Here is an 11,078-nt window from a genome sequence, read left to right as displayed (position 1 = left end):
TCCTGCTAAAGTGTAACAGAAGCAGTAGAAATGAATGTAGGGAAACAGGTTTACACACTGAGTTGCAGGGTGAAATCAAATCACTGGCAGATCAGATTCTCTGATTTGAACTCAAGATAATTCACTGTGGCAGCTGGAACTATGATGATGTTCATCTGATAGGGCCTACATGCCGACTGTAGGCACAGCAGTATTCTTTTTGCTTCTTTTTTCTTGTTGCCAGGTGAACATAAAGTCAATTCTGGATTTTTGACTTTGTTTGAATTTAAGTGAAAAAAAGGCATGTTTTTATTGCAAGAATAGCCAAATTCACCATTTTCCACCACTTGAGGGTGTGGCATACTTTCAGACTATATCAATAAACCCCGCCCTCAAGACTGATTGACAGTTCACTGTGTTAGGCATAGGGAATGAAAGAGCAAAGGGGTGCGAAATTGCGATTCCATTTTAATTTTGCGAAGGTTGTGGCAGGACGCAGAGGAAGTGAAAGAGCAAATTGGTGATTTTCTATTGCTATTCCAAAATGCAGTGTCGAAACTCGTAAGTCATTGTAAATGCAATTGCAAAGGGACTTTGCAATTTCCATTTGTAATTTGGCAGACATGTTACATACACGGAAAAGAAAATCCAAACACAATTGCAAATCACTCATTTGCGTTTCCATTATGTCACAATGTATGCGTGCACAAATTGAAAATGCAATGTCAAATACAATTTGCAATTCCTTTTGAATATTGTCTGAAATATCATTCCATATGTGTGTGTGTGTGTGTGTGTGTGTTGTAATGTAGTAACTGGTCTGGCTCTGTTTGTGTTGTAGAATGTACTGTAACTGCAGTGGTCCTGGGTTCTCTCTCCACTCTGAGATTGTAATGCCTTATATCTGTCACTATGGCTCTAAGGCTCAGATCGAGCGCTATATTCCACAGATGACTGCTGGGAAATGCATCGGGGCCATCGCTATGACAGAACCTGGAGCCGGCAGGTGGGATTCAGTGCAGGCATGACATTAAAGCATAAAAAGTCCCTTGGATGGGTGAACAAATGAATTTGCCTTTTAAAGATACAAAGACATATTGTGAGATATTCATTTGATCACTGATCTGGTCTTCCCTGGTCACGGGTTCTATTTTCTCTCGAAGTGACCTTCAAGGAGTGAAGACGTATGCAAAAAAAGACGGAACCGACTGGATTCTTAATGGAAGCAAGGTATGAAAATCAATCAATCAATCAATCAATCAATCAATCAATCAATCAATCAATCAATCAATCGTCTTAATTTATATAGCATCTTTCAAAGTAATCCAATGCAAGTGTAAAAAAAGTGATTTTAACACAAAATACAAGCAATTAAAATAATACAAAAATAGTTTATAATAAAACATTAAAATGTAAAGAAGAAGTAAAAAAATAGCAACAATACAATTTTTATGAAGCAAACTAGAGTAGGACTACAGTATGTCAAAAGTTTGGAAACATTTTTTAATGTTTTTGATGGATGTCTCCAGTGGTGTAAATTATTTGAGTAAATGTAATTAGTTATTGTACTTAAGTGTATTTTGGCTAATTTGTAATTTTGTACTGAGTATCAAAGATATTAGCAACTTTTACTCTCTACTTGACTACATTTTTGAACAAGTAAATGTACTTTTTACTCCAAAACATTTGTGTTGAGTAATGCCATTACACATTACATTTTGCATGGCACCTAACATTTTTCTGCAGCAGTTTGTTTCGGCTATAAAGAATCGATATATCGCCATCTAAGGTATCTTGTGCGTTTTTCATTGACTCACCCAAACATGTCAACAGGGATACTTTACATGAATGCGAGTGCATTAGCAGGTAATTGATGAATCGCAAGTGTTTGATTTATGAGATGAGTTCATGACTGCAGCCGGTGATGAGGCTGAAACAGCACATCCAGTGGAAGAATTTTACTTAACATTATTTTATTTATCCGCTATATTGACGAGACCTTTTTGAAGGATATTGGTTTACTTATGGCCTCTTCGTGCACTTGAGCTTAACTGAGACTTGAGAGTTTGTAGACGGTTAAGAGGCTGTTGTTTCGACCTTGATTTATTGCAATATTGAGGTGTTCAGTTTTGTTTTGATTTAAGAAAATAAACATCATTTCTCATCTTACAAATCAATTGTTATTTTCACTAGTACAGGTGTCGAGGACTAGTGCATCGTTGAGCCTATATTTAGTATAAGTAAAATACTTAAGTACTGTTGTAGCATTCCCGGCTGAACAGATGCAATTACTCTCAGGAACTGATGTTTGTAAAGGGTTTAATTTCCAGAAAAAACACCGTAAGAGCTGAATAAAACAAACAAACAAACACACATTAGACATCTGCGCAAATGTATACAAATGTCCATAAACCTATACACTAATAAATACACATTTGCAATCTAGATGCACCCTGGAGAAACTCAACAGAAGTGCAATTAATGAAAAGACAATGCAGGAAATCGGAACGCATGTGGCGAAAGACAAAACTTATAGTCCATTATAAGATCTATAAAGACAATGTGGAACTAGGCAAAGCTAGACAGACCTTCTTTTCAAATATTATAAACAGAAACATAAACAACACGCGCACTCTTTTTGCTACTGTAGAGAGACATACAAACCCCCCGCGTCACATTCCCAGTGAAATGCTCTCAGACAGCAAATGTAGTGAGTTTGCTTTCTTCTTCTCAGAGAAAATCAATAATATCAGAAATGCGATCAGCACATCCTTGAGTTTCTCTGGGGTGAATCAGATCAGACCACAGCCTCAGAAAGTTACTATGACTGATTTCGAAGCAATTGATGGTAAAATTTTAGAAGAAACAGTACAGCACCTTAAAACATCAACCTGCGCCCTTGACACACTCCCCACTTCTTTTTTCAAAAGTGTGTTTAACTGTTTAGAAGCAGATCTCCTAGAAGTGGTAAACGCCTCACTTCTTTCTGGGACTTTTCCAAACTCCCTAAAAACCGCAGTAGTTAAGCCTCTCCTGAAAAAGAGAAATCTGGATAACTCCATATTGAGCAACTACAGACCAATCTCAAATCTCCCCTTCATAGGCAAGATCACTGAAAAAGTTGTTTTCAGTCAGCTGAACAAATTCTTAAGCTCAAACGGATACTTTGACAATTTTCAATCTGGTTTCCGACCGCATCACAGCACAGAGACGGCCCTCATTAAGATAATAAATGATATTCGCCTCAATACAGATACAGGCAAAACATCAATTTTGGTACTACTGGACCTCAGTGCTGCATTCGACACTGTTGACCACAAAATACTTCTTGACAGGCTAGAAAATTGGGTTGGGCTTTCTGGAATGGTCCTCAAATGGTTCAGGTCATACTTAGAAGGGAGAGGTTATTATGTGAGTATAGGTGACCATAAGTCTGAGTGGACATCCATGACATGCGGAGTCCCACAAGGGTCAATTCTTGCACCACTCCTTTTCAATCTGTATATGCTGCCACTGAGCCAAATAATGAAAAATAACAAAATGGCTTACCACAGCTATGCTGACGACACCCAGATCTACTTAGCCCTATCACCTAATGACTACAGCCCCATTGACTCTCTATGTAAATGCATTGATGAAGTTAACAGTTGGATGTGCCAAAACTTTCTTCAGTTAAACAAAGACAAAACTGAAATTACTACATTTGGAAACAAAGATGAAATTCTCAAGGTGAACGCATATCTTGAGTCTAAAGGCCTGAAATCAAAAAATCAAGTCAGGAATCTTGGTGTGATTTTGGAGTCAGACCTGAGTTTCAATAGTCACGTCAAAGCAATAACTAAATCCGCTTACTATCATCTCAAAAATATATCAAGAATTAGATGCTTTGTTTCCAGGCAAGACTTAGAGAAACTCGTTCATACTTTTATTACCAGTAGGGTGGACTATTGTAATGGTCTCCTCACCGGCCTTCCCAAAAAGACCATTAGACAGCTGCAGCTCATACAGAACGCTGCTGCCAGGATCCTGAGCAGAACCAGAAAATATGACCATATCACACCAGTCCTCAGATCTTTACACTGGCTTCCAGTTACATTTAGGATCGATTTTAAAGTGCTATTACTTGTATATAAATCACTCAATGACCTAGGACCTCAATACATTGCAGATATGCTGATTAAATACAAACCCAACAGATCACTCAGATCATCAGGATCAAGTCAATTAGAAATACCAAGGGTTCACTCAAAGCAAGGAGAGTCTGCTTTTAGCTATTATGCCAGCCATAGCTGGAACCAGCTTCCTGAACAGATCAGATGTGCTCCAACAGTAGCCACCTTTCAAATCCAGACTCAAAACATATCTGTTCAGCTGTGCATTTACTGAATGAGCTATGCCACTGTACGTGCTTTGTCCGAACTGCTTGCATTTTAATTTATATGCTTAAATTTAACCCTGTTTTTATTTTTATTTTTATTTATACTCTTTATTTTATCTTTCAATATTTTCTTTATTTTTTATTTCTTTTAATTCCTATTATAACTGTAATATTTCTATTTCATTTCTGTGTAAAGCACTTTGAATTGCCACTGTGTATGAAATGTGCTATACAAATAAACTTGCCTTGCCTTGCCTTGCCTAGATGGCCTACACCATAAATAGTGTGACAATAAGCATATTTTTAATATACAGGCTATGTAATAACTTTGCATTACTGTTCTGTAGTAAGCCTGACTAAATTATTGTAACATTGACAGTAGCAATCTTTAATGCACAATTGACAAACTTCTTTTAAAGTGCCTGAATGACCTATATGAATTGCTTTAGTTACAACAATCTCCCTTTAGAGTGCAATATGAACTAAATGAAACACATGAGCTAACAATGAATACATTTTGGCTGACAATCTCAATTTAGAGAAAAACATAAAATATATATAAAATGACCAAAAGGAGACTTGAATTACTGTAAACAATCATCCTGGAGTGCAAACCAAGAGAAACCATCCACTAACTGTTACAGATAGAAAATATAAACACTTCAAAGTATCTCAAAGTTTACCACACAGAATCAAATTAAAACTGTACCTTGTGCTAGTGATGTTACGTATGACACTGAAGCGTCGATGCGCGTATCGCGCATGCGACATTTTGAAGTGAAGCTCCGTATCGGGGTGTGTATTGGTTTCCTAGAGTCACGTGACCGATGACAAATGAAGCCTCACTTTCTGTCCAATCACGTGCGCGTTTCACTTTGCGTGTCAGAAGCTTCGAACCCCCAGATCTTACTTAACAAGTCCTTGTTGCCTCAGTCTGGTTGATGGTTTTGTGAGGAGAGTGCTGTACTTTGAAAGTTAAATAATATATTACATTTAGATAAACATTTATTTGTCACTATTTATTATTTTTTGTTTGTTGGAGTTGTGTCTTTGTATTTTGGTAAAATATTTGCCTTACTGTTATTCCTACTGTTACACAAGCACTATCACTGCCAAGTGTCATAAGCACATTTAATTACAGATGATCCTATCACACAATGTCCTTATTGTGTGTGTGTGTGTGTGTGTGTGTGTGTGTGTGTGTGTGTGTGTGTGTGGCTTCATTTCCACATCACTACCTTGTGCCCTTCATCAGCCAGGAGCTAAGTGGTAGAAAGAAACCTTTTAAACATATAAACGGTGAGTGCCCAAAATTAGCCTTTCTTCTCTGGTAGCGCTAATCAGAATGACGATTCATGTAGAAAGTGCGCCAACATACACACAACGCGCCGCTGCACTTCCTTAACCACACTTCAAAATAAAGGTATGAGAGGTAAGAAATAAACACTCTTGAAAAACAAGAAATACTTAATGTGGACATTGTACTCCATCTCACGCATCATTTGACAACCAAAACATGAAAATAAAAAGTTATTTTATAACATATGGCTAAAGTTTAATGTTAAAGTCCTTTCTAGTAAAAGCCTTCCTCAAGTATTCAATGCAACACTGCACTCTATGGGAGGAGGTAAAGGTGACAGCCCACTTAAGTGATTGGGGGTTTAATGGTCATTTACACTCCCACCAAATCATGAGTGATTTGAATGGCGTTAAGATATATAAATCACAAATGATTTTAAAACAAAAATGTGTCCATACTATGGTGAATGAATACTAGGACTTAAGTAATAAGATGGAAAGGATACACTTGGATGCTCCCGGAAGCAGCTAGACAGTCTCTAGCAACAGGATCAGCTTCTGGACTGGACGTTCAATGACAGACATCTTGAGGCGACGACCATCCTTTTCCAGGTTCCGGTCACCAAGGCATACCTTGACCCTTCTCACAAGCCCATCCTTATCGGTAGTAGTCTCTGTAACTCTGGCCAGCCGCCACTCATTTCTGGGCAGATCATCAACCTTTTCCATGACAATATCTCCTACTCGCAGGTTTCTCTTTGCTGTGTGCCAGCGCTGCCTGGTGGCAATGTTGGATAGGTACTCCTTACGCCAACGACTCCAAAACTGCTCTGCGAGGTACTGAACATGACGCCACCTTTTCCTTGCATAGATGTCTTCTCGGATAAATCTGCCTGGTGGTGGTAATCACTGCATGAAAAGTGGGATTTTCGTCAGTATGTGGCACTGTAGATTGCCGTGAAACTTTAGGTTTACGACTGTGCACAGCAATTTGCAGGCAACACCGAAAACTGCCGTAAATTGTCGGAAATTGTCGTGGGCCTTGCTTGGCAGTTGTCCCCCCATGACCCCCCCTCCCCTAATTCTAGGGGAGGCTTTATCATGTAAATGAACATGCTGTGAGCTACACAAATGCAAATCAGAGTAGCAGCAGGGGGAGTTTTATCTAGGTTCTGAATTTTTTTGACTAAAACAAGTTTAAAGTTTAAGTTAAAATGTTAACTTAAATTTAAGTTAAATGTACTCGTTTTAGTACACATTACTAAATTTTTAGGGCAACCAGTTTGCTCCAATTTTTTAAGTAGATTCAACTTGTCCGGGCTCACAGTATAGATGAATTACTCTGTATGTCATTAGCAATAACCAATGTTATGTAAAAAAAATAAAAAAAATACAGGACAGCAGTTTATGTCTTCAACCTTTAGAGAGGTTATGTGATGCAACAAGACAATGAACCAAAGCACACAAATAAATCAAGTAAAGCATACAGTTTACATACCAACATTAATTTTTCCACCCTGCACTGTGAATGATTTTTTAAATGGCTATTAATCATAAATGTGAAAAGTACAAGTTTGTGTGTTTATAGTTAAGTCAGATTGTGTTTTTCTGTAATTGTCATTTAAATTGAGATCACACCATATTTTATGAATTATCAATGCAGATTTTCAAGAGGTGGTTTCCAAGAGTAGGCCTTAATCTATTTAATCGTGAGTTAAAAAATTGTTGCCTGGAACAAAGATTAAGCACAGATTACTAACACCTGGACTATGAGTCCTGAACTAAAATAAACTGGATTCATTTACAGTTTTATCTAATTGCTTACACACAATTTCTGAAAATATGGCTCCATTTCTTGTAACTCTACACACAAAACATCAGACATCTCTTGCAAAAGCAACACTTTGTGCAAAACTATTTTAACTATTTCCAAAAATGTTGTTTTTGCATATATCTAACTACACAATGCACAACTGAGGAATTTACAGTTGAACTGAAATCAACTGAACTGAATCAACACTGAAGTCACTTGAGCTGAATATTGACACTATATTGGCTTGTTAGAGCCGGTTTACAGCAGAATTTGTTTTGAACTTGTTACTGAAGCTGCTATGAAACAATATATTTTGTTGTATGCATATTCTTTCTTTCTCAAACCTTAGTTTTGATTTCTAAGTGATCAATTTATGTATAAGTGTTTTCACACATGATCATTGGCTGTATGGGTCCTCAGTAAATGAATGTGGCATTTAAATGGCAAAAGTTATTCTTGTCTCTATGACTTATGGCTTCCTAAAGACACGTTTATGGGTAAATAAAATATTAATAATATAAATAAAATGAATATCAAAACATATTTTAAATATAATGAAGTCATTTTATTATAGCACTCATCAGATGTTCCTGGAAACAAAACAGACAGAACAGTATAAACAAACTATACAACAAACTAAACACCAAATTACAAAAACATTATTATGTGAAAGTGAATAAAGTTGTGTGTTTTCAGTTATAAGTATGTGCTGTGTAAATTAGCCTATACTTTTAGAAATTATATATAGCCTAACTTTAAAAAACAAACAATAACCCATATAGATAAATTATAATAATTGTATAATATTAAGCATTTACTTAATATACATTGTAACATTAGGCTACTTTACTCTAGCACAGTAGTCAGTTAAGCAATTAATTAATATCTTATATTAATATGTATGTAGCCTAGGCTACATCTAAAGGTAAGTCTGCTTAAAAAAAAAAAATATTACACTTCGACATGTACAGAATGTGCGCGTTAAGAAACACGTTCAAATGTTTTTCTTAACATGTTAAAACTGTGCGTGAAGCGGAAAACAGGGCGTGTTGAAGGTTGAAACGATCATAAGTCACGCGTTTCGTATAAAGAGATTTGGCCCCAGGCGCGTTCCATATCAGAGCCCTAGTCCAATGAGGTGCGAGGTCGAGGTCATGGCCATGACGCGTAGAAGACGAGCTTTAAACTATTTTTTTTAATGTTTTTTGCTGCTTTCCTTTTTCGTGATCAACAATGACAGGACACCGTCTTCAACTCAATCTCTCCATGGACGCGACAAACTTTTTGGACTCATTTTCAGGAGGCTGTCTTCGTCTTCATAACTCTGAGGCAAACTGCAGTCGCAATGAACCAGAGCATGGGTAATGTAACGTTACGATTTAAAGAATATGCTTTTATTCAGCTGTATAAGGAAATGGATGCGTTAATAGATCCGAGCTTAAAACTGCACATTTTGTTTACACAGACTATCCTCGCCTCATAACGAAGCCGTGAGCTCTTATCTGCTTGGAGCGATTTCCGCGAGTCCAGATTTAACCGCTGATCACGACGAAATTGTGTGTAAGTAACTTCTAATGTGTTTCTCATTCCTTGTTTAATTTTACCGTGACTGTTTTTATTAATACCAGTCTCATGTAATTGTTTTCCAGCTGCCTGTAAGACGTATTATGAATCGACACGCCGGAGCTTCAGATACAAACAACCTGAAACTGCGAAGTTTAGCTCGGAGTCGATCAAGAAGAAAAAGGGTAAGATTTATTATATTAGATCCGTTTTTTGTCAATGCGAGTATTTTTCAGGCTGCTTATTGTCTTTATGGATTGTATTACAGTTGCTGGAAGCGAGAGTGTGCTGGATGAGGTGGACGTTTGGAAGTCCGCGACCATTGAACTCATATCTGACGAGGAAGACGGCTTTGTTGACGGGGTTTCTGGATTGATTGTGCGGCCACCGCCCTCTCGCAGCCTGGAGCTCGACGAACTTTACATTACATTACGAGACATTACTGCTGCACTGTACATAGTTGTATGTTTAACAATAAAGCTCTTTCTTTGAGTAAACCGCTGTGTTTTATAAATGAAGCCCTTTCTTTGAATGAACAGCTGTATGCTTATAAATGAAGCCCCTTGTTTGAATAAACGGCACGGTCCGTATAATTTTCCCATATATTCCTTGATGGTATGAATACTTCATAGCACAATAACATTAATATGAAACAAATTATTACAACATAAATTATATATTTATTATTATTATTGGGGTTTACATTTATAATGAGCCAGGGGGACCAATAATGATTGGTTTGCAGTGATCTGCCAACCAATCACGAGGGATTTTTCTTTTTTAAATGTAGTGGCTTCAGCCAATAGTGAGTGAGTAAATTCAAGTCTGGCCGTTGTCTCGCTGCTATTCATATGCAAATTAGAGGCGTCGCACCTCCGCGGGCTCTCTCAGCGGGGGGCTCTCCACCTACGTCATGGTTCGTTTACGACAATTTGTGGAACAGACGAACGCGACGTTCGCTGCCTCTAAATTGTGGAAAACTGCCGAAAATTAGGGAGATTTCCAGGAGTCTACAGGCATTTACGGGGTCGAAAATCCCACTTTTCATGCAGTGAATGCAGGAACAGATTTCATAGTGAGCAGGTTATTAGGGGTGAGAGGTGCAAGGCTGTTAGGGTCGTTTAGGTTGTCAACTGAGAGTGGTCTGCTGTTTACGATCGCCATAGCTTCGTAAAAGAATGTCCGCATTGAGGCATCGTCCAGTCGGTCAGAAGAGAGTGAGGGAGTTGAGCGAAGAACATTTCTCACTGTTCTGATTTGCCTCTCCCATACCCCACCTGCATGACTTGAATGGGGCGCATTTAGAACAAAGTCGCACTGCTTCTCAGCTAAGAACACTGTCAGACGATCAGCATCGACCTCCTTGAGAGCATTTTTTAGCTCATTCTTGGCTCCTACAAAGTTGGTCCCCTGGTCACATTTAATTTGGCGCACTGCTCCCCGTAATGCAACAAAACAGCGCAAGCCATTGATGAAGGCATCAGTAGACATGTCATTTAGCATTTCTATATGAATAGCTCTGGAGCTGAAGCAGGTGAAGAGGAGGCCATACCTTTTATGTTCCTTCCGACCCAGTTTAGTGACAAAGGGACCAAAGCAGTCCATACCACAGTATGAGAATGGTGGAGATGGATTTGTTCGCTCCAAAGGGAGGTCGGCCATTCTTTGTTCTTCCGTAGGTCTCCTGAGCTTCCAACATGTCACACAGTGATGCACATGGGATGTTACTGCTCTGCTCATTCCTGGAATCCTTGCGATTGTGCCTTGCGATCTGATCTCATTAATTGTTAGACCCCTTCCTTGGTGCTTGACATTCTCATGACATTGAGAGATGATCATCTTTGTTATGTGGTGATCTTTAGGAATGATCACTGGGTGTTTGACTGAGCTGGGTAGGGGTGCATCACAAAGCCTTCCTCCCACCTTGAGTACTCCTTCGTGATCTAGGAAGGCATCAAGATGATGCAGCTTGCTGCTAGGTGACAGCTGGGTTCCCTTGCTCAATACCTTGATATCCTCTGGATAGGTGATCCTTTGTAAATCCTT

This window comes from Gobio gobio (genome assembly GCF_949357685.1).
Source record: "Gobio gobio genome assembly, chromosome: 9".
NCBI lineage: Eukaryota > Metazoa > Chordata > Actinopteri > Cypriniformes > Gobionidae > Gobio > Gobio gobio.
This window is presented reverse-complemented; position numbering follows the sequence as displayed.